Raw genomic sequence first — 21,993 nt, 5'->3', positions numbered from 1 at the left:
CAGCTGATCTGGTAAGGAAAGCCAGTTGCTTGCGAATCCATTGACAATGTAACCGTCCACAAGAGACAAACCCGTGTGATAACGTACCAGGTTGATGGCATGTGTCGCAAGGACCAATCGGACTAAGAACACTGCGATGGAGGCGTTCGTTGGTCGGGAACAGACTGTCAATGATCCTATACCACTGTGAGGCAACTTCTGTCTCGGGGATAGGAAGACTAACGTGAAACCACACTGTTTTCCAGGATACCAATGACGCTGCAGCTTCAACTGAGGAGAGGGATAATTGTACTCCCCAACGAGAAAGCAAGGATCTGGTGGTAAGGTGTGACTGATAAAATGGTAGCTCCCATAAAAATTATTATAATATAAATTTAACATACGTGCCGCAATTTAGAGTTGATCCGTCCATCAACGGCGGACGGAGACAGACTGGCCTGTAGAAGACACGTACATAAGCGAGATGTAATAGAACGAGTTGCTCGAGTACATGATAAAACGGTACGCCGTATAAACAGTACTGAAGCCGTCACTTCGATATTGGGAAGCCCCAACGCTCCAAGGGGGTGGGGCCTTGCAACCACTTAATACCGAAGTGGAAAAATGTGACTTCCCAAAAGGAAACGACCAGACATATGCATCTATATGCGTGCCATCATCGCGGGTAGCGGGAATATTTGTGCAACATAGTACACTTTCCTCACAATGTAGGAATCTAGGATCCGAACTTTATGAAGAAGACTAAGGGAACGGCGTTCGTGTTCACGAATTGCCCCATGAATTCGGTTCGTCACCTCCCGCCAATTGAGTGCAGCTAATTTCATCGGACAGCGATCCACGGTAATTCACAACGGTTTGTGGCGACCAACCACCGTTGCCCATGGAATGAAACGTGTTGAGAAATCTGCATTGGCAATAGGGTACATTTCCGTTCATTAATGTGGGCCCCACAGAGAGAACAAAAGGAACCCAATAAGTCCCTGAGCAAATATATACACTCCTGGAAATGGAAAAAAGAACACATTGACACCGGTGTGTCAGACCCACCATACTTGCACCGGACACTTCGAGAGGGCTGTACAAGCAATGATCACACGCACGGCACAGCGGACACACCAGGAACCGTGGTGTTGGCCGTCCAATGGCGCTAGCTGCGCAGCATTTGTGCACCGCCGCCGTCAGTATCAGCCAGTTTGCCGTGGCATACGGAGCTCCATCGCAGTCTTTAACACTGGTAGCATGCCGCGACAGCGTGGACGTGAACCGTATGTGCAGTTGACGGACTTTGAGCGAGGGCGTAAAGCGGGCATGCGGGAGGCCGGGTGGACGTACCGCCGAATTTCTCAACACGTGGGGCGTGAGGTCTCCACAGTACATCGATGTTGTCGCCAGTGGTCGGCGGAAGATGCACGTGCCCGTCGACCTGGGACCGGACCGCAGCGACGCACGAATGCACGCCAAGACCGTAGGATCCTACGCAGTGCCGTAGGGGACCGCACCGCCACTTCCCAGCAAATTAGGGACACTGTTGCTCCTGGGGTATCGGCGAGGACCATTCGCAACCGTCTCCATGAAGCTGGGCTACGGTCCCGCACACCGTTAGGCCGTCTTCCGCTCACGCCCCAACATCGTGCAGCCCGCCTCCAGTGGAGTCGCGACAGGCGTGAATGGAGGGACGAATGGAGACGTGTCGTCTTCAGCGATGAGAGTCGCTTCTGCCTTGGTGCCAATGATGGTCGATACGTGTTTGGCGCCGTGCAGGTGAGCGCCACAATCAGGACTGCATACGACCGAGGCACACAGGGCCAACACCCGGCATCATGGTGCCGGGAGCGATCTCCTACACTGGCCGTACACCTCTGGTGATCGTCGAGGGGACACTGAATAGTGCATGGTACATCCAAACTGTCATCGAACCCATCGTTCTACCATTCCTAGACCGGCAACGGAGCTTGCAGTTCCAACAGGACAATGCACGTCCGCATGTATCCCGTGCCACCCAACGTGCTCTAGAAGGTGTAAGTCAACTACCCTTGCCAGCAAGATCTCCGGATCTGTCCCCCATTGAGCATGTTTGGGAGTGTATGAAGCGTCGTCTCACGCGGTCTGCACGTCCAGCACGAACGCTGGTCCAACTGAGGCGCCAGGTGGAAATGGCATGGCAAGCCGTTCCACAGGACTACATCCAGCATCTCTACGATCGTCTCCATGGGAGAATAGCAGCCTCCATTGCTGCGAAAGGTGGATATACACTGTACTAGTGCCGACATTGTGCATGCTCTGTTGCCTGTGTCTATGTGCCTGTGGTTCTGTCAGTGTGATCATGTGATGTATCTGACCCCAGGAATGTGTCAATAAAGTTTCCCCTTCCTGGGACAATGAATTCGCGGTGTTCTTATTGCAATTTCCAGGAGTGTATCATCGACATGACGTAGCAATACTACAACATCATCCACGAACACTCGTAACGAGAAGGTTTCTCCCAATATCTTCCAGCCACTTAATTGGTCAGCAATTTAGTGAAGCACAGGTTCTAAGGACAAGAGAAAACGTGATGTGGAGACGGGGCTCCCGTGCGATAAGCCTCTTCGGATTGTGGTCTGGGAAGTAAGTTTTCCATTCACTACGATAGATACGTGAATGACAGTAAAAGGGTAAGATAGTACCTGACACCCAGAATGATTGAAACCGGCCTCCTTGAGCACCTGCATCAAGAAACCTTCCCGGTCAAATGCCTTACTAAATCAATAAAAAGCCCAACTCCAGAGATAGAAGTCGCTGCACCCACCGACAAAACGTCGCGGCATTCTACTATAGAAGTCAGAATCGTGTACCCAGGTACTCGGCTTTCATGGGCACCAAGAATTTTCTCTAGCAGTATCGACAAACGGCTATAAACGCCCCGGACGACAGTTATATAATTGAAATTAAGTAGTGTGATCCAGAGTTATGTGTTCAGTGACAGAACAACAAATACGATATTAATAGTGGGCAAGTTCTGTCTAACACTAGTCTAATGTATATATTCTTCGGACGTCCAGTTGTCATCGGAATTAGAAAATTCCTTAGGAATACCGTCGAGTTCCGGTGATTTTTGCTGTGGTGAATCAACAACAAGGCAATATTTACCATCACAAGTAAAGACACTTAGAAATTCATAATTTAAAGCGGGAGTAACCACGCAGTCGAGGAGAGGAGTAACCCCATCAGGGAAAATGACATCAGTAGCAGGGTCATCATAAAGGTCGCTAAGGTAATTATAGATCGCTGTGGAAGTATCAAGAGGGATGTCAATATGTGACCATCGATCTGACTATGGGACATGATACACGCTCGTTTACGACGCGTCCGCAACCAGATAAGGTGATATAAGGATGTCAGTTCATCCTATCGGAAGGAGAGGGATTTCTATCGCACCCTGAGTCCTTCCAGTTGTTGCCTGTTTAGCTGAAGAAGTTTGGCCTTAACGTGGCGAACATCCATAATCCGTAAGGGAACTTCTCTGGCACCGTCATAAAGTTGACGCATGGCGGAATAATAAAATTCCTGGATCCGACGGAGATCCCTCGTCGTCTCGGCACCGTAACGCATTACGCTTTCCGGAGCAAGCGTTTGGCATACCATGACCAGCATTCCGTAAGAGAAAAATAACGGTCCACCGAACGCAAATTACGGGCCCAAGTGTCTCGAATGATAATCTCAAGGGTAGGATCGTCTAAGACGAATGTGTTTAACATCCACAGAATGCTATACAGTTTTACAGGATGTGGTACCTGATTTAAAATTACAGCTACGGCACAGTGATAAGTGAAACAAACTGGTATCAATTCTATCTCTAGCAGCTGTTCACATAGAGAGAGAGAGACAGAAAGATAAAAGCGATCAAGTCGGCTGCTGGAAGTAGCTGTAAAATGCGTGTAATTAACGAGAGTGGGCTATTGAGAAATCCACGCATCTCCTATTATCAAAGAACGCCCGAAATCGTCTAGAACCTTACTAAAATTTAAATTAGGGGTCTCATCCACAGTACGCCAAACACAATTAAAATCTCCTCCTAACAGACGTTTCTGCGGTGTTTTAGGAAATAAATTAACTACATCCTGTTTATAAAAACGCGCACGATGTCTGGGTCGACCAGATCCTGAAAGGCATTGATAAGATTCAAATTAAGGTCACAGAAAGTGCACCCTATTCCTTGGCCGTTATCGAGAACATCGAAATCAGTCAGTGGTATTCCCTCTCTGTACAATAACGCAGTACCAGTGGATAGTTCAGGAGACCCACTAAGGACAATTTTCAATTAACACTTCTTTCCAAAATGTCACGTCTGCACCTGAATCGTAAATAAATACAGTTGATTATTTGCAAATGACCTTTAAAATTCCATGGCAGAGTCAACGGATGAATCTGAATGTAAAAAGGTAGATCCCTCTCTTCCATTATCTGGTTTTTCTTTTTTTTGCGATGCTGCGCGCTCAGGTTGAAATCTTTATTTGTTGCCGCTGTGCGGGAAGGCGATTTCCGCATGTGGTAACAATACGGGTGAGGAAGGAGGGGAGTTCTGCGGAAATTCGGTGTCAGCTACAGGTGGGCGGAGCGGCTCCTGGAAATCAACGGAATCGGAAACTGACGGTACGTCTTTTAACGTCACCATATGTGCTGCTCGAACACTTGAGACGATCAGGATTCGATCAGCAGCGGCTTGTGGCGTGCTTTCTGCATCCGGGGGCGCAGAAGGAGGATGGGAATACGTTACAGACTCAGGGATGACAGCTAAGTTCGTAGACACAGTACGGAGCTCCGGAACATGTCTATCCTCATGTGATTCCGAAGAGGCGATCTCGGTCTCGGGAGTCAGGTCTAAGGGAGTGCTGGACGCTTTCGAATCTAGAATAGCAACCGACCTGATATCATCCAGCGTAAACTCAGGGAGGCGAGAGCTCTCCTCCACCGGAATCTTTTCAGCAGAGCGAAGAAGCGAAGAAGAATCGTCTGACTCCTGGCCATCTTGCGTCCGTCTACGTTTGTTTTGAAGTGCAGGTGGTGGCGGCAAGGAAGTTACAGTGGCAAAGTGCTGTCGCGAGGCTAAACGCGGATATACGATAGGACCATCACGCAAAGGCTCGCCATGCCGTTCAGAAACGTTGTTAGGCACAGTGGCTGACACTTGGGGAACCAGAGCCGCTAAGGTTCGCCTTTTACGTTGTTCGTAATTGGATTTTAAGATCGTGAGACGACGCAAGCAATTTGTCCGGAGATGACCACTCTCATTACATATGAAACAGGTCCGTTCTTGTCCTGTGTAAATTATATGTACCCGGTATTCACACACCTGCCAATGAGAGAGAAAATTCCGTTTGGCCACAATGTCCACGGATCAAATTCCGCTTTAAACTTGTAAACTGATTTAAATCAATGCCCACACGCAGCCAGTGTCTGTAACGCCTTTGTGTCTCAATTCCTTGTGACTGCTGGATCAAAATGATGTCTGCTCTTTCAGACATGTCCTAAAGAACAGACAGCATATAGATACAATGTTAGAGCCTTAATATGCACCAGGACGTTTAGGAAATAGTTTTGCGTTTACATTTTTTCATCATTTTTATAAACAGGAGTGACCTGTCCTGTCTTTCAACTATGATAGACTATTCGCTAAGTGAAACATCTCCAATGAATTTGAGCCAAGAAGTGAATAAAATTCTGAATGTATCCAATTTAAAATCTAATAGGAATACTACCAAGGGAAGGGGCAAATTTTGTAATATACGAGGGGCGTTTAATAAGTGATGCAGTGCATTCTTTCTTCTGATAGCAGGTTGGTTTTATTCAGGATTCCAGTATACCGTAATATTCCCCACTATTTCGGCTACGAAACTCTATTTTACAACATAATCTGCGTCGAATGCGGCGTCCTTACGTCACCTTACTGAGAGGGCCTGTATGCTCACATTTACCACTCTACTGACTGACGACGTAGCCAACTCTACCCACATCTATAACCTTCCCATCATCCAGGTACTGCACCCCACGGAGAGCATCCTCAGTTTGGCCAAAGGGATGGATGAGGGAGAACAGTCCAGTGAATTTTTATGAGTTCCTCTCGGGTGCCCACAGTTGTATCGGGCCTTGCATTGTCATGGAGAAGGAGAAATTCGTTTGCATTTTGGTGGCGACGAACACACTGAAATCGTTTCTTCACTTTACAGTGGTTACCACAGTCCACTTCATAGTTTATCATTGCACCAGAAGACAGGACAACAAACATAATATCCCGTTCACCCTTTAGAGTCTCAGAACACCGTCGCCATGACTTTAACAGCTGAGGGTGCGGCTTTAAACTTTTTCGTTGGAGGAGAGTTGATGTGGCGCCACTCCATGGATTGCCGTTCTTTTAGCGGTTCGAAGTCACGAACTCATGTTTCATCGCCTGTTACGACGTTCGACAAACAATTGTCACGATCTGTGGTGTCAAAGTCAGACACCACACTTGCTAGGTGGTAGCCTTTAAATCGGCCGCGGTCCGTTGGTATTCGTCGGACCCGCTTGTCGCCACTATCAATGATTGCAGACCGAGAGCCGCAACACGGCAGGTCTAGAGTGACTTCCTAGCACTCGCCCCAGTTGTACAGCCGACTTTGCTAGCGATGGTTCACTGCCTACATACGCTCTCATTTGCAGAGACGATAGTTTAGCACAGCCTTCAGCTACGTCATTTGCTACGACCTAGCAAGGCGCCATATTCAGTTACTACGAATGTATTCTGAACAGATAATATTGTCAATCATGTCTCGTCAAGAGCGACGTTCATCATTAATGGATTAAAGTTGAGTATCAAAGTAATTACGTCCGCTTTCTGAATTCTAATTCCTTGTCATGTTCCAGACCTCACGTCAGTATAGTTCTGCCCTCCTCACGCCAGCCTGCGTGAGCTAAAACGCGCGCATTTCGGCCTCCTCTAGTAACACGGGGTTGGCTCTTCAGCCAACACAACACGATCAGCCTCGTAACGCCCAATCAATTCCTCACTGATGGTCCTCCGTTGCTCTTTATGGTCTCCTATTAGGCGGTGAGGAACCCGCGAGTATAGACCTCTCAGTACCCAGTTGGTGGACAAGTGTGCCAGCACTACCAACACAGACGTCCTGTTGGGCAGCTTGGTGTTTGATTCTGATCCGTCGATCACCTCAAATGATAGTACCCGCACTTTCCAACATTACGGGAGTGACAGCTGTGTGCGGCCGGCCGGCACGTGGGAAATCAGAGAGGTAGTGCCGCCTTTTTGCCAACGTGACAGACGCTCCGCCCAACGACTCAGCTTGCTTTTGTTAGCTGCTCTATCTCCATAGATATTCTGAAAGTGCCAATTAATATCAGCGATGTTCTGGTTTTCCGAAAAAAGAGGCATAATGACATCTGTCCAAGGGAACGCACCTCCGTCATAGATCCCATTTTGAAGATCACGTATAGTGCCTATCAGAACTTCATGAAACTGTAGGGGCTCAAGCGGCAATATTCCACGATATCCCAAAACAAATGCAGTATTTTAACACAAATTGGTTGAGAAAAGTGTTGCATTAGTTGCTAAACGTCATTCTTATTAACTTTTAAAGCAAGTAAGAATTATTTCACAGTCTGTCACCATTTTGGTTTTGAGGATTCTCATTCTTTTTTAATATTTAGGATGCTTATTGCACTTGCTCTCCTTTCTGACTGATTGTGGCGGTGGAGCTTTACCACTGTGGTAAGAACTTCATGTGTGAATGGACTTGAAAATGCGGAATTGTCGGCCGCATGACCAACGAATCTAACGAGTAAACACAGTCGGGGAATCTGAGTCACGATGGTTATAGTGGTAGCCGACGCACTGCTCACGCTCGCGCTGGTCCGCGATTTGCGGCAGCGCTTCTCCCTCGTCACTCATGCCAAAACAGTGGCTCGTTTCTCCAGCAGGGAGATCTGGGCGTCGATGAACTCTATGATTCTTCCCGGGGCCCATGAGAAAACAAGCCGTGGCGCGTGCGTCACGAAGGTAGGCCTGTACTCGCTTGCTCGCTCAGCTCAGCAAACAAAATGCGGTTCTAAATCTGTTAACTCACATCTGGGGGCGTACGTACTAACAAGAATTGCATCTTCTACTAGAATCCTCTATTATGAAGTCTTGATATTGATTTGATTTGATTTTATCAGGGAAGCAAAAACAACATTGGTCAAGCCCGCTGCTGGTCGCACCGAAACAGGGTTTATTGTGCGGTGTCGTTCCCTGTGTCTCTAGTAAAGCCAACCAATGCCCATAAACAGCGCAAGGAGAACCTTTACCAGCGCTATGCTAGACACCATTTCTTCAGGTCTGTTTGATCCGAATATTCTGTGTCTTTTAATCTCCAGTGCTTCGCATTTGAAAATCATATGTGGTGCGGTTTCCTCGCCCACACCACACATCCTACTTTTTTGGTCTTCTTCTGTTATCCCCATTTTATGTAGATGTTTCTTCAAATTCCCATGGCCTATCAATAGTCCAACCAAGAGTTTCATTTCTCTCCTGTTGAAGTCCCGTATTGAGAGACTTCTGTTAGAATATGGGTCCGGCATCAATACCATGTCATGTTTTAGCTTTTGGACCTTAGCCCATGGTGTCTCCTTGTCCAGTCTCTTAGTTTTATTTTTATCATCGCCCTGGTGATTGTCAGACGGGTTCCGGTCCAATAAATGGTGTCATCGACCCTATCCTATCAACCTATCGGCTTTCTCATTACCACTAATCCGTGAGTGACCATGGACCCGCAATAGGTTTACCCTATTGCTTTCCCCTAGCTCCACAAGGACTCTGTAGCATTCTGCCACGATCTTTGATCTTATTTCAGAAGCTGCCATTGCTTTCAGGGCTGCTTGGCTGTCTGAAAAAATGAAAATGCCACGACTTCTGTAGGGCCACCCGAAATTCTCCTCCGCTTACACCCTGATAGTAGATACTTCTGCTTGAAACACAATGGCGGTCTTCCATAGAGAGGTTGCACTCTCCAGCGTTGGCTGCAGTCCGTATACTCCGTCCCCAACACCTTGTCTGTTTTCAAACCGTCAGTGAACTAGACTATGTCCCCAGTACAGTGTAGAAATTCGTTCTTCCAGAGCTCTCTTCTTCCAATTACTACACTGATAGGCTTGTAGAAGCATCTGGGGGTTATTATATAGTCGGCCGGCATTTCCCCAACGATACCTATGTCTACCTCACCCAGTATTTTAGTGTGAAATCCCGGATACCCCAGGAATTCCAGTTTTTGCCAGTATTTAACCTGTATGCTCCAGTTGCTGCCTCCATCTTTACCCACAGGTGCAAAGGGGGCTTGTCTAGCATGGTTTCCATCCCAGCATTGGGTGTGCTGCTCTTTCCACCTGTAATGGCTAAGCAGGTCAATCTCTGCAGCTTAGCAAGCTCCTTGGCAACTACCTGCTCTTCTACCTTTTTCCAACATACTGTAGCCTCATAAGTGATCATAGCTCTTACTACCGTGGTGTATATTCTGAACATACCATTGAGGTTTAAGCCCCAGTTTTTTCCACAAGCTCTCCTGGTACTCATTAGAGTATCTTTCGCCTTGGGGCAGGTGCTGCTTATGTGAGGGGTCCACGATAGCTTCTCATCCAGGGTTAACCCTAGAAATTTCGCTATCCCCTTCACTGGTAGAGTTTCATCGAGAAGTTTGAGATTCCAATATGTGTGCTGGATCTGCTTCCTCCCAAATGGTACTACTGTAGTCTTCTTCGAGCTGACCCTTAGATCCTGTTTCCTCCACAAATTTTGCACAATGTTCAATGCTCCTTGTTCCATAGCTCTGACTGTACTCGAAAATTTGCCAAGTATTACTACGACAAGATCGTCTGCGTATTCCTTGCAAAAGTACTGTCTTGAGTTTAATTCTGCAATAGGTTCATTCACGATAAGGTTCCACAATAGAGGGGACAGGACCCCTCCTTGTGGACCACCTCTGGTAGTTTTGATTACCATTTTTTCTTCCATCATGGAGGCTTCTACCTTTCTAATACTAAGCATTGCTCTCATCCACCTGCAAATCGTGGTCTCCATGCACCTCTGCTGCCTTGACCATGGATTCGAAGGCCGTTTTGCCAAAATCCCCATCGATGTCCCAGAAGATGCAGAGCGCTATTTCCTGAAAGTGTAGCGCTTTCTTCACCTTCACAACAAGTTGGTACAGGGCAGTTTCACACAATTTTCCTGACTGGTATGCGTGTTGGTTTATGTGTAGAGAGACCTTAATTAACCTCCTCTCGCTAACATGCACGTTGACCAGTTTTTATAATGTTTTAAGAAGAACGGAGGACAAACTGATTGTTCTCATATCCTTGGCCTTGGTATGATCATTTCTCCTTGGCTTTGGAATGAAGACAACCTTCGCTACCCTCTAGACGTTAGGAATGATTCCTGTGCCAGGTGACTTAAACAGTTGGAATGTTTTCACCACCCATTGGATTTTACTATGGTCAACACATTCTCTGGCAGATTCCCGGTTCTCCCCTCGAATACCTGAAACGACATCTCACAGTCATCTCGTCCTGGTATATGTTGTCTGTCAGAGTACATTGAGGAAAAAATGAGTCTTGATGAGTAGTTCCAACGTTTCATGTGCTGTCTTGGTATACTCCCTATCCTCTTTCCTTGAAGTTCGTCCTGGATTAGTTGGTATCCTAGTGAGGATTTTGTGAAGTGTGGCCTGAACAGACGTATCTCTACCTCCTCAAAGAATACCTTCCAGCACTCCTGCTTTGCTTGCTTAATTGCAAGATTGTATTTGACAAGGGCTTCCCGATATTTTGCCCATTGTCGTTTCCTTCTCACAACGTTAAACAGTCTTCGTACCTGATTTCTCTGTGATTCCAGGTTGTTGTACCACCAAAATATATTCCTATTCTTGCTCTTCTTGGTGATTGAGCAGTTGTCATGGTATGACGTCATGATGGCAGACCCGTAAGAAATTATAATTAGACCTATGGAATTATTCGGATTCTTCCACGATGACGTTATAGTCCCACGTCTAGGCGCCGGCACTTTACTAGCGAGCGAGTGCATGTACTGGCAAACCAATGCAGCAACAAGTCAGTAAGCACCTGAAGATGACGAGCAGCTGGTTCGTTCAAATACTGTGCAGCTCTGATAACATTATCCACCCGACTCCGGTGAACCACTGAATCATTTAATGCTTCGGAAATGTCTCAAACTGCACATGTTTCAGGATTTTTATGTAGCGAGGACGCAAATAAGCGTTTGAATATTAACTAAAACTCTTTACAGTTTCTTGGAGATGAAATAAATTTTCTCGTTGTGTCTTTAAAGTAGGATACAGCAACCATCAAATTTACTAAACACGCACATTGTACTAGCTTTTAGGTGAATTACATGACTTTGGTGACTTTTGTTTCTATAACGTAACTATATTTGCTAATGTCTAAGTCTCCAAAAGCCCGAGTCTGTTCATAGCCCTTGAACAGCAAATTGAAGACCGTTAAAATGGTGCCTGGAGGCCAAGGATTTACTTTCTGAAACCACTTTGAATATCTAAAGTGCAGAGGAACTCCGGACAGTCTTTCCATTCTGTACTCAGAAATTCTTCAGACATTCAATAACAGACATCTAGCAGCGGCATTTTTGGCATGAAGAGTGGACATGACAGAGCTCAAATTACGATTCTACTTCAAAAATTAGGCGGTATAAGCATTCCAAAGAATTTTTACAGTCCCTTAACAAAGACTTTGCCAACAACAATTTTATAGCAATCGTTGTTGATCCGCCGCATGGGATTAGCCGAGCGGTCTTAGGCGCTGCAGTCATGGACGTGCCGGCTGGTCCCGGCGGAGGTTCGAGTCCTTCCTCGGGCATGGGTGTGTGTGTTTGTCCTTAGGATAATTTAGATTAAGTAGTGTGTAAGCTTAGGGACTGATGACCTTAGCAGTTAATTCCCATAAGATTTCACACACATTTGACCATTTGTTCGCTGTTGTTCCGTCATGGACAGGGGACATCGTCTAGTAAAGTAACTGTCAATGTCAATTAAATTTACCAACAGCCATGTAACTTAAAATGTTAAGCAATGAGTTGCCATCAAGTCTTCGATCGAAACACTAGTGTAAACACTGAATTCACGACATCAATAGATTTACGGCTCTATTTGGCATTTTCGTTTATTATGAGAGATGAATGTGCGATCTGAAAGATGACATAATGAGATGCTGAAACTGGTAGCCTTCAACACGATATAAAATAAAATAACGTCTTACACGGCTGTTGGTGAAATTAATTGACACTGAAAATTACAATTTTATACGTCCGATGTTTCTTCCTGCATCTTCGCTTGATAACAGTATTGTAAGCTAGCAGGTGATCAGGCTTCTGGGCGACAGCCCAGTGGTGGGACTGCCACCTTCGGGGTCTCAGCCACCCTGTTTATTTTCGACGTTCCTTCTTCTAGACAGGCTGCCTTCACTACGGTTCAAGAGCCCCATCTGTTCAACATGTTTCATGTTTCAACATGAAACACAGAATTACACAGCTACACCGGTGTAACGTTGTATGTGCAAAGTAGCTACGTCATGAAGAGATGAATTTTTTGACACCTCATTTAGATAGCTACCAGGAGCTGTTTGTGAAATATTTCACTTTTCACTCAAATCCCACAAGAAGTTCTTATTAATTACCCTGATTACTGTCAAGCAATTAATTTCTTAAAAAATCTAGATATCCCACTGCTCAATTTGACACACCCCATTAGTGCACTTCCCACTTTTCATTTGGCTGTTAAAATCCAGACAACTTTTTCCTCAAATGACTAATTCATTTTTTCTTTAGTACCACGACTATTTTCATGAAGTTATTTATCGTTGAGAACTAGGTCTCACAATTGTCAATTTGATATCGCATCTGTCCATTCCCCACTCTTCGTATGGCTATGAAACTTTGGACAATAATCCACTACACTATTTCTGGGGAGTCTTGTTTTCGCTCCGATCAGTCGTTTGACAAATTTTCACACAGATGTCTCTCGACATCAAGAGAACTTCATCAGGGGGATGTGCATTTCGGGTTCCAAGCTGAAATATTACAGGCAGTATTACAATCTACAGACAACCCGAAGTGGGGCAGGGAAATAGATATTCAAATCCTGGAAACTATACGAGAATCACTGTTAAATAAACAAAGAGATATCGGAGTCTCATTTTTAACGGCCCCACTTCGTATAGGATTTGTCTCAAATAACGAAGTCGGCCAACTGGCGAAAGAGCCCAGCTATTCTGGCACTGTGGTGAATGTAAATCTACTATAACACGATTTCAATTTGTGGATGCGGAACCTGGCCGATTAGAATGGGCAGATTGTTGATATCTTCCAGTGTGCGGTAAAGGTCAATACTAAGCTGAGATCCAAACATTAATTAGAAGCACCCCTCGGTTTCGAAAATTTCTGGCAAGCAGGAAGCTGATAACTACCTTGGTACGAAAGCGTACCAGCCACGATTCAACTCCTTCCCACTTACATAGGATAGGCTTCAAGGACAGCAACTTCTGCGACTGTCAGAAGAAAGAAGAAGCAGATGCAAACTACTTGTTGTTTTCCTGCACCGTTTTCGAAGCACAGCAAGACCACTTACTGCGAAACGTAGTAAAATTAACCGTGCCCTTTCCTACAAGTGCCCCTGTTTTACTATATCATGAAAATCCTAAAATACAAAAAGCCCTGTTTGCTTTCTGTAAGATATTGAAGTGTTTATACGAAATTTAGTGTTGTAACTATGATTTCATAAACATCTTAATCACCTGGCATATTTTTCTCAATATCAATTGAGTTCATTTTTATATGCAATTTTGTCTGTAGCTACTATTTGAAGTTTTCTGAGCTATATGTATTTTACTGTACCTATGTGGACATTCTAAAACTATTTTACATTATTGTTCAAAAATTTACATTGGAATATCCCAGTATAAAAGATTTTATACATGTACCAATCTGTTGGCACAATGGTTCAGTAAACCATAGTAAAATATAAAATATTGTAAATAAGTTTATAGTCCGGTTAAGAAAAATATTTATCGCACGTTCAGGCTGTCAAATAAGGCAGCTTTCTGACAACAATTTCAGAAGCACATCGGAACATTTTATGTCTTTGCCAGAAGTAATGTGTGAGTAGTTTTCGAGTTGATATAGTACGGGGCGTAGCTATTGCGCTTGTTCAGTAGCTACGCTGCAAACGCCTCTCCACTGCTGTACCGTAATTAACAAGCGCAGCGATGAGAAAACTAGTGTCTGGATGACCCCTTCAGCTGATTAAAAAGGCAACTTTCAAGTAATAATATTTTAATGTATGTTTATTACAATTTCTAGCATAGCATCCAGTTATAATTGCAGTTTATTCACAGCACTATGACAAAAAAATTCCGACTGAAAGACGAGTCATGAGGAGCGCCAGACCATCTCCACTGGTGTCTTATTGCTATTATGTCGTGACGATAACTCTTCACCAGCTCCTTCCTAATTTACACTTCTTGTGTAATCAACTTTAGACCTTTGGCTGTCGTCGAGAACCTTCCCTTCTTTTCTCTTTGACACTGAAACTGAACATACAGTACAATAAACAGCTGAAAATTTTCATTCAAAGGGATATCTGTTTTTGCATTATAACGGACATGTGTTAACTGAGAAGAGCTATGCTAGAAGCTGAGTGAATTTTAATCGTCACTTGTCACTGGGCGCCCTCAGACTGTTGTTTATCAGCACAAAATCCTTTCCAGGTATCTTTATTTCGGTTCACATAACTACCTTACACCAGAAGGGATCAATAAAGTGATGAATCAGTAGTGTCTTCAAGAAATGATTCATTAATTTCCTGTCATCAGATGTAGTCCAATCATAGTGTCATGCACTTGTCCCAATGTATCAGTACATCCTTACACACACAACTAACAACTTTGCTTCATAATGTGTCCCCGCCCTCTTCAGAACGACAGGTGGTAAGTAGTATGACTAAGTGCGTTCTGACACAAATAAGTTATTCAAAATGGCGGCTGGGTTTTCCTCACCCCCTATGTAATCAAATGTCCTGTGACATCACACCTCCTCCACCCCCAGGAAATTGCAAGAACTACTTTTTATGGAAAATAGATCAATTGGGCTACACTCGACTAACCTAACACCCCCACCACTTTCCCCCATCCCATGAAGTCCCCCACCCCCTCCACCCTCACATCCCACTTGTGAATTGACAGGAAAAGACTCAGTCTGTGTTGAACTGTAGGAGAGGAAGGATGTAAGATATGTACTTATTTATTTTGATGGTACATATGACCTTGGCGGTATTATCCTGGTAGTGGACTGTTCTAAGGTATTTATTGATGTATTTTGGTGGTAAATGTCACCTTAGCGGTATTATCCTGCTGGTGGAAATTTCTTCACATTCCGCCGCCCCCTGCTCCCATCTTCCACCACCCCAGTCTGACTTTTTCCAATGGTGCACAGCTGTGTTCGCCTTGAAATTTGAAGACAATCTGCTCTAGCTCATAACACCACCACCAAGGGTTGATCGAAACTACTCTACAGCCTCCCCACACTTTTTGCTGTCCCACTCCTCACATTTTTCTTGCTGGAAATTGGTGGGAAAATCTCAGTGCATGCTGAGCTGTTGATATTTGAGGATTTCTTGTGTGGTCTAGTTCGTGATACTGTCAGCTGAAGGCACTGGAAAAAGCTCGGTCTCAGTGGAGGCAGTTGTGTGTGCAATTTGTTCAACAGATGAGATGTTGCTGCTGAGCAGGGAGGAGTTCAATAACCATATTACCTGCAGGCATGCAGCTGACGACTGTGTCTGGAGCTCCCTATGTAAGGACTAGAAATCACAGATAATGTAGAAGTGTAAGAAGAAGAATACTTTTCAGCAGATTATGATGCTACAGCATGATGGGTTGAAGTTGTATTTCACAGCTCAGTTTGGTCAGCCTTCCAAAGTGAAGGAGACGAGATGCTCATCTACTCTAGTGTGGTGTGTTTGCAATGTGTTCATTTGACCAGATGATGGTGCTAAACAGGGAGAACGTTAATACCTGTATTACCTTTAAACACGCACCTGAAGACTGTGTACATAGATCCCTACGTTGGGATTAGAAAGGAAAGATAATGGATGAGTGTAAGAAGATGAATACTTTTTAGCAAATAACTGTCGTACAGCGGGATGGGTTGAAGATGCATTTCACACCTCACACAGATTGATGCTGGGGCTGAAACTGTCAACGTATTTTTTGAAATTGCCAGTCAATAAGTCTAAGACACAAAGGTGCATTATTCAACAATCTCACTCGAACAGCATTAGTTCACATCACTACCAGAGGGCGCCTGAAACAGGCTTTATTCCCACCACCACTTCCTTGAGGACCTGACAGCATTCCCCTCCTCCCTACCTGAAAGGATATTATTTGGAGGTGGTAACCAGAGAGTGTCATTCACAGTTAGTCAGTCAGCAGAATAAGAACCACATCAAGCAAGGTCATCATCTATCATCACAGAAGAAGTGGAAAACTAAGTATTCTTTAATTGGCTCTGTGAATGTCTCTTCCCTGTTCAGTAATAGTTCTTAACATGATTCTTCTTTGTCCATAGTGGTATCCTTGAACCTGTTGCAATCTGCTCAAGCAGTGGTGATCTCGAACCTGTCGGACCTGCAGTACCATAAACAGAAGCAGACATCAGCTGCTTGTCAGGACTTGTAGCACCAGCAGCAGCAGTGACAGACCCTGTAACAGAATGGGACAATGAGCTGCTATTATCCAACCCGCTCATCTGTTTGTATAATAAAGGCACCCAGTCAGTCCCCAACTCCCAGAAGAAGTGCGCTGAGGGTCCTACTCCACGGTACATGTCAGTACTGGTCTTCGACATACTAACCAACTCAGAACATTCCAGTGTTACTGCAAGGACAGAGTGTAGATGTGATGGATGAGAGGCTACTGGTTCCTCCCACTGAACTAATTATATTTATTCGAAGTTATAATTTAACATCTAGCGCTTCATGGTGCTTAGATACTGGTACAGAAGTATTGGTGGACAGTGATTAGCGTGTTGTGTTAGATATCGAAAATGCATCGAGAAATCTTTAAGTGCAGTTTACAGAGTTGGAATGTGATAAACTGTGTAATGTAAAACCCTACATTCATCAACAGATAACCACCGAGTATTATCCTTCACAATCTTTCCCAGACATTTGCTGTGATGGTCTGACAAAAAAATGGTTCAAATGACTCTGAGCACTATAGGACTTAACGGCTGAGGTTATCAGTCCCCTAGAACTTAGAACTACTTAAACATAACTTACCTAAAGACATCACACACATCCTAGCCCGAGGGAAGATTCGCACCTGCGACCGTAGCGGTCGCGCAGTTCCAGACTGAAGCGCCTAGAACCGCCCGGTCACCTCGGCTGGCCTGGTCTGAAACTGTCTATCACATCACTATACAAAGGTGCAGCAATCATGCTGAGATCAGGTGGTTGGTCGATTTATTTACAGCACTCCACTGTTACAAACTTGTTCGGCGTGTGGATGATGCTATCCATTCTGTTGGAAATTTTGAAAATGCTATTGCCTTGTGTTCAGACTATGTATAAAGACATTGTGAACTATCTTCATGGGCTGGCAATAAATTTGAGATAAATACATGCTGAATTCTGTGCTTACAAGAAAGCTTGACTTTCTAAATTCTGTTAGTGTACGAAAACAGAACGCCGGCCGCGGTAGTCTTGCGGTTCTAGGCGCTGCAGTCTGGAATCGTGGGACTGCTACGGTCGCAGGTTCGAATCTAGGGGACTGATGACCTAACATGTTAAGTCCCATAGTGCTCAGAGCCATTTGAACCATTTGAAGACAGAACTATTTGATTTTTTCGATGTGCTGTATGATTACTGAATAAAAGTGTGTGTTAAACTGTATATGTCTCTTTTTTTATTTACATTCCTGGAAATTGAAATAAGAACACCGTGAATTCATTGTCCCAGTAAGGGGAAACTTTATTGACACATTCCTGGGGTCAGATACATCATATGATCACACTGACAGAACCACAGGCACATAGACACAGGCAACAGAGCATGCACAATGTCGGCACTAGTTCAGTGTATATCCACCTTTCGCAGCAATGCAGGCTGCTATTCTCCCATGGAGACGATCGTAGAGATGCTGGATGTAGTCCTGTGGAACGGCTTGCCATGCCATTTCCACCTGGCGCCTCAGTTGGACCAGCGTTCGTGCTGGATGTGCAGACCGCGTGAGACGACGCTTCATCCAGTCCCAAACATGCTCAATGGGGGACAGATCCGGAGATCTTGCTGGCCAGGGTAGTTGACTTACACCTTCTAGAGCACGTTGGGTGGCACACGATACATGCGGACGTGCATTGTCCTGCTGGAACAGCAAGGTCCCTTGCCGGTCTAGGAATGGTAGAACGATGGGTTCGATGACAGTTTGGATGTACCATGCACTATTCAGTGTCCCCTCGACGATCACCAGAGGTGTACGGCCAGTGTAGGAGATCGCTCCCCACACCATGATGCCGGGTGTTGGCCCTGTGTGCTTCGGTCGTATGCAGTCCTGATTGTGGCGCTCACCTGCACGGCGCCAAACACGCATACGACCATCACTGGCACAAGGGCAGAAGCGACTCTCATCGCTGAAGACGACACGTCTCCATTCGTCCCTCCATTCACGCCTGTCGCGACACCACTGGAGGCGGGCTGCACGATGTTGGGGCGTGAGCGGAAGACGGCCTAACGGTGTGCGGGACCGTAGCCCAGCTTCATGGAGACGGTTGCGAATGGTCCTCGCCGATACCCCAGGAGCAACAGTGTCCCTAATTTGCTGGGAAGTGGCGGTGCGGTCCCCTACGGCACTGCGTAGGATCCTTCGGTCTTGGCGTGCATCTGTGCGTCGCTGCGGTCGGGTCCCAGGTCGACGGGCACGTGCACCTTCGCCAATCACTGGCGACAACATCGATGTACTGTGGAGACCTCAAGCCCCACGTGTTGAGCAATTCGGCGGTACGTCCACCCGGCCTCCCGCATGCCCACTATACGCCCTCGCTCAAAGTCCGTCAACTGCACATACGGTTCACGTCCACGCTGTCGCGGCATGCTACCAGTGTTAAAGACTGCGATGGAGCTCCGTATGCCACGGCAAACTGGCTGACAGTGACGGCGGCGGTGCACAAATGCTGCGCAGCTAGCGCCATTCGACGGCCAACACCGCGGTTCCTGTTGTGTCCGCTGTGCCGTGCGTGTGATCATTGCTTGTACAGCCCTCTCGCAGTGTCCGGAGCAAGTATGGTGGGTCTGACACACCGGTGTCAATGTGTTCTTTTTTCCATTTCCAGGAGTGTATTTCATGTCTCTGATAACAACGACAGTACTAAAGCTAGTATTTTCACTGCAGCGCCTATAATTCTACAATGCCTGAAAATTGTGTCAAGTCATGTCATCACTGGTCGATGTCAAACTGAATGGTGAACTATCCTTTCAGGGGTATATATCTCTAAATTCCTTATCTACCCATTGTAGCTCAGTTGGTTAAGTCACTGAACTACAGTTGTTACTTATTTTTTCCATAAAAGCCCACTGTGCACCAAAACTCAATTTAGCATCCTTGATACAAAGATTTTGTAGTAAATGATTAGTCCTGTGATGGTGTGGAAGAAGGCCAGAGGAAGAAGTAGAATGGGATACTCCTTCCTGATACTATACGAGATATAATTGTAAGTCCATCCAGTTGTGGCAAGCCATATGTACTCATGACACTGCTAACCCTCACGCCCAAATAGAAAAAATATTCAATGTTAATGGTGTAAGACCATACATGTTGGGCACGCATCCTGTAAGTTTAAAGGAAAAAACAACACAGATAAGCGACAGGGAATTTCAAAGAACACTGGGTCTACTGAATGTTAGTTACCTAAAACCCTTAAAAACAATAAAATTTTCAAACAAAGATCTGGAGATGTATGGTGAAATACTAAAACTGAGTGGTATATACAGGAAAGCAGGAAATCAACACAGTGTGGAATAAAGAGACATTATGAAACCATAATTATTAAACGATCGATATATCAGTGGTGAAGGTGTTGACATTCAGCATAAAAGAGTCAGCAGTCAGTCCCTCAGTAAACTATGTATACTATGATGATCCCAATGAACTAATAGATCGACTACGACTTCTGATGGCATCAGCTGCTGTGGAGAATACCACTCATTCGAATCAAGTTGTGTCCACAATATCAAAGCTTAGAGAGTGATGTATAATTGGTTAAGTATGGAGACAGTAGTTCGAGAACTGCGCAAACTGACATGCAAAACTTACCCATGTAGGCATGTCATGATTAAAGGTTTGGATGACGTATAGCATGCTTATCTTGTATATATGAGGGAATGTTAACATGAAAATAATGGTATCAATTATATTTTAATAGTCATTCATACATCCTCCAAATTTGCTTGGGGATTGCCTCCTAAAACAAAAACAGAGAGTGATGTTGCAGATGTGTTTGAGCGATTGCTGCAGACAAAAATGAATTGATGCCTGGACAACGTTCAAACCGATCACGGCGGTGAGTTTTACAGTAGATATTTTAAGGCAGTGATAGAGCAGAACGGGATACACCATCACTCAACACCTACCTACACAATGGCGAGTATCTTGGAATGGCTGAATATCCAAACTGTGGATGTAATATAATCTCTATGGTTCATGCTAATGGACAGATGTACTCCCACAGATAATCGTGCAGAATAATGGAACAAAACATTGTAGAATAAAAATGAGAACAATCGATGTTCATGACAATGGTTTCATTAACACTGTATTCTACCTTATTAAAATGCTAGATTCGCGTGGACAGAACTTTAACGTGGGTAATTTGGTACACATCTCAAAACACAAGTCAGAATTTGAGAAGTCATACCTCCCAAACTGGTCGAGTGAGATATTTACAGATTCCAAAGTGCAGAGAACAAATTCCTACATTATATCTTATGGGATAGCACTGGTACTGAAATTTCAGGGTGCATTTACACAGAAGACTACAGAAGCGCTCATAAACATATGCGTTTCTCATAGATGAGATCATAATACGTCGAGGAAATGGGGCACTGGTTAAGTGGCTTGTTTTCCCTTCAACAGGAAACAATTGGATCGTGGCTACAGATTTTCTCTATAACGGGGTGTGCAGAGAACAACCAGCGTAGTAGCATAGCATGTACCATAGAAGACACATTCTAGTAGACAGAATTCCAGTTGAACTGCATATTCCCGGGTATAACTATTGAGGACCTGGTACAAGGCTTCTAAAAGAGTTGGCTCGTGGTGTTGAAGGAATTAACCTGTTTGATCAGGGGTGATTGTAACACGATATCTCATACGAAAAACATAAAGAAACCCACAGACCTCACTTACAGGTGGAATTTTAGTTGATAAAGTCAAGGCACTATGTGTGGAAAGGGTATTGGTATTGGACGGCGCATTGCAGCATTAGTAGTTGAGAAAACTATTCGTGGTAAAATTAAGTTGGAAATGGATTTCAACTGAGCTATGAATAGCACTCGCTGTGCACTGAAGAAGAAGACGAAGAAGAAGAAGAAGAAGAGGAAGAAGAAGATGATGATGATGAATAAGAAGGGGTACCTCTAAACCTGTATCCTGACTGCTATGTATGCAGCTAAAAGCATTACGAAGGATAAAGGGCCTGTTAAAGCACCCAGGGCTCTACCGGTAACCAAGACAGGTGGAGTCATCCCCTTCCTCATTCCAGTCCTCGCAATTCTCTCGGTGATGGGTTATTGTTATTATTTCGACTCATTTTAAGACCAGCAACCAGCAGACGAGATACGACACTTCACCAGCAGAAGACATATGTTCTACAATTTTCATCACTACCAAAACCTTAATACCTACCTGTGTGTACGC

The sequence above is a fragment of the Schistocerca gregaria genome, chromosome X (assembly GCF_023897955.1).
Source record: "Schistocerca gregaria isolate iqSchGreg1 chromosome X, iqSchGreg1.2, whole genome shotgun sequence".
Classification (NCBI taxonomy): Eukaryota; Metazoa; Arthropoda; class Insecta; order Orthoptera; family Acrididae; genus Schistocerca; species Schistocerca gregaria.
Note: the sequence above shows the minus strand (reverse complement) of the source record.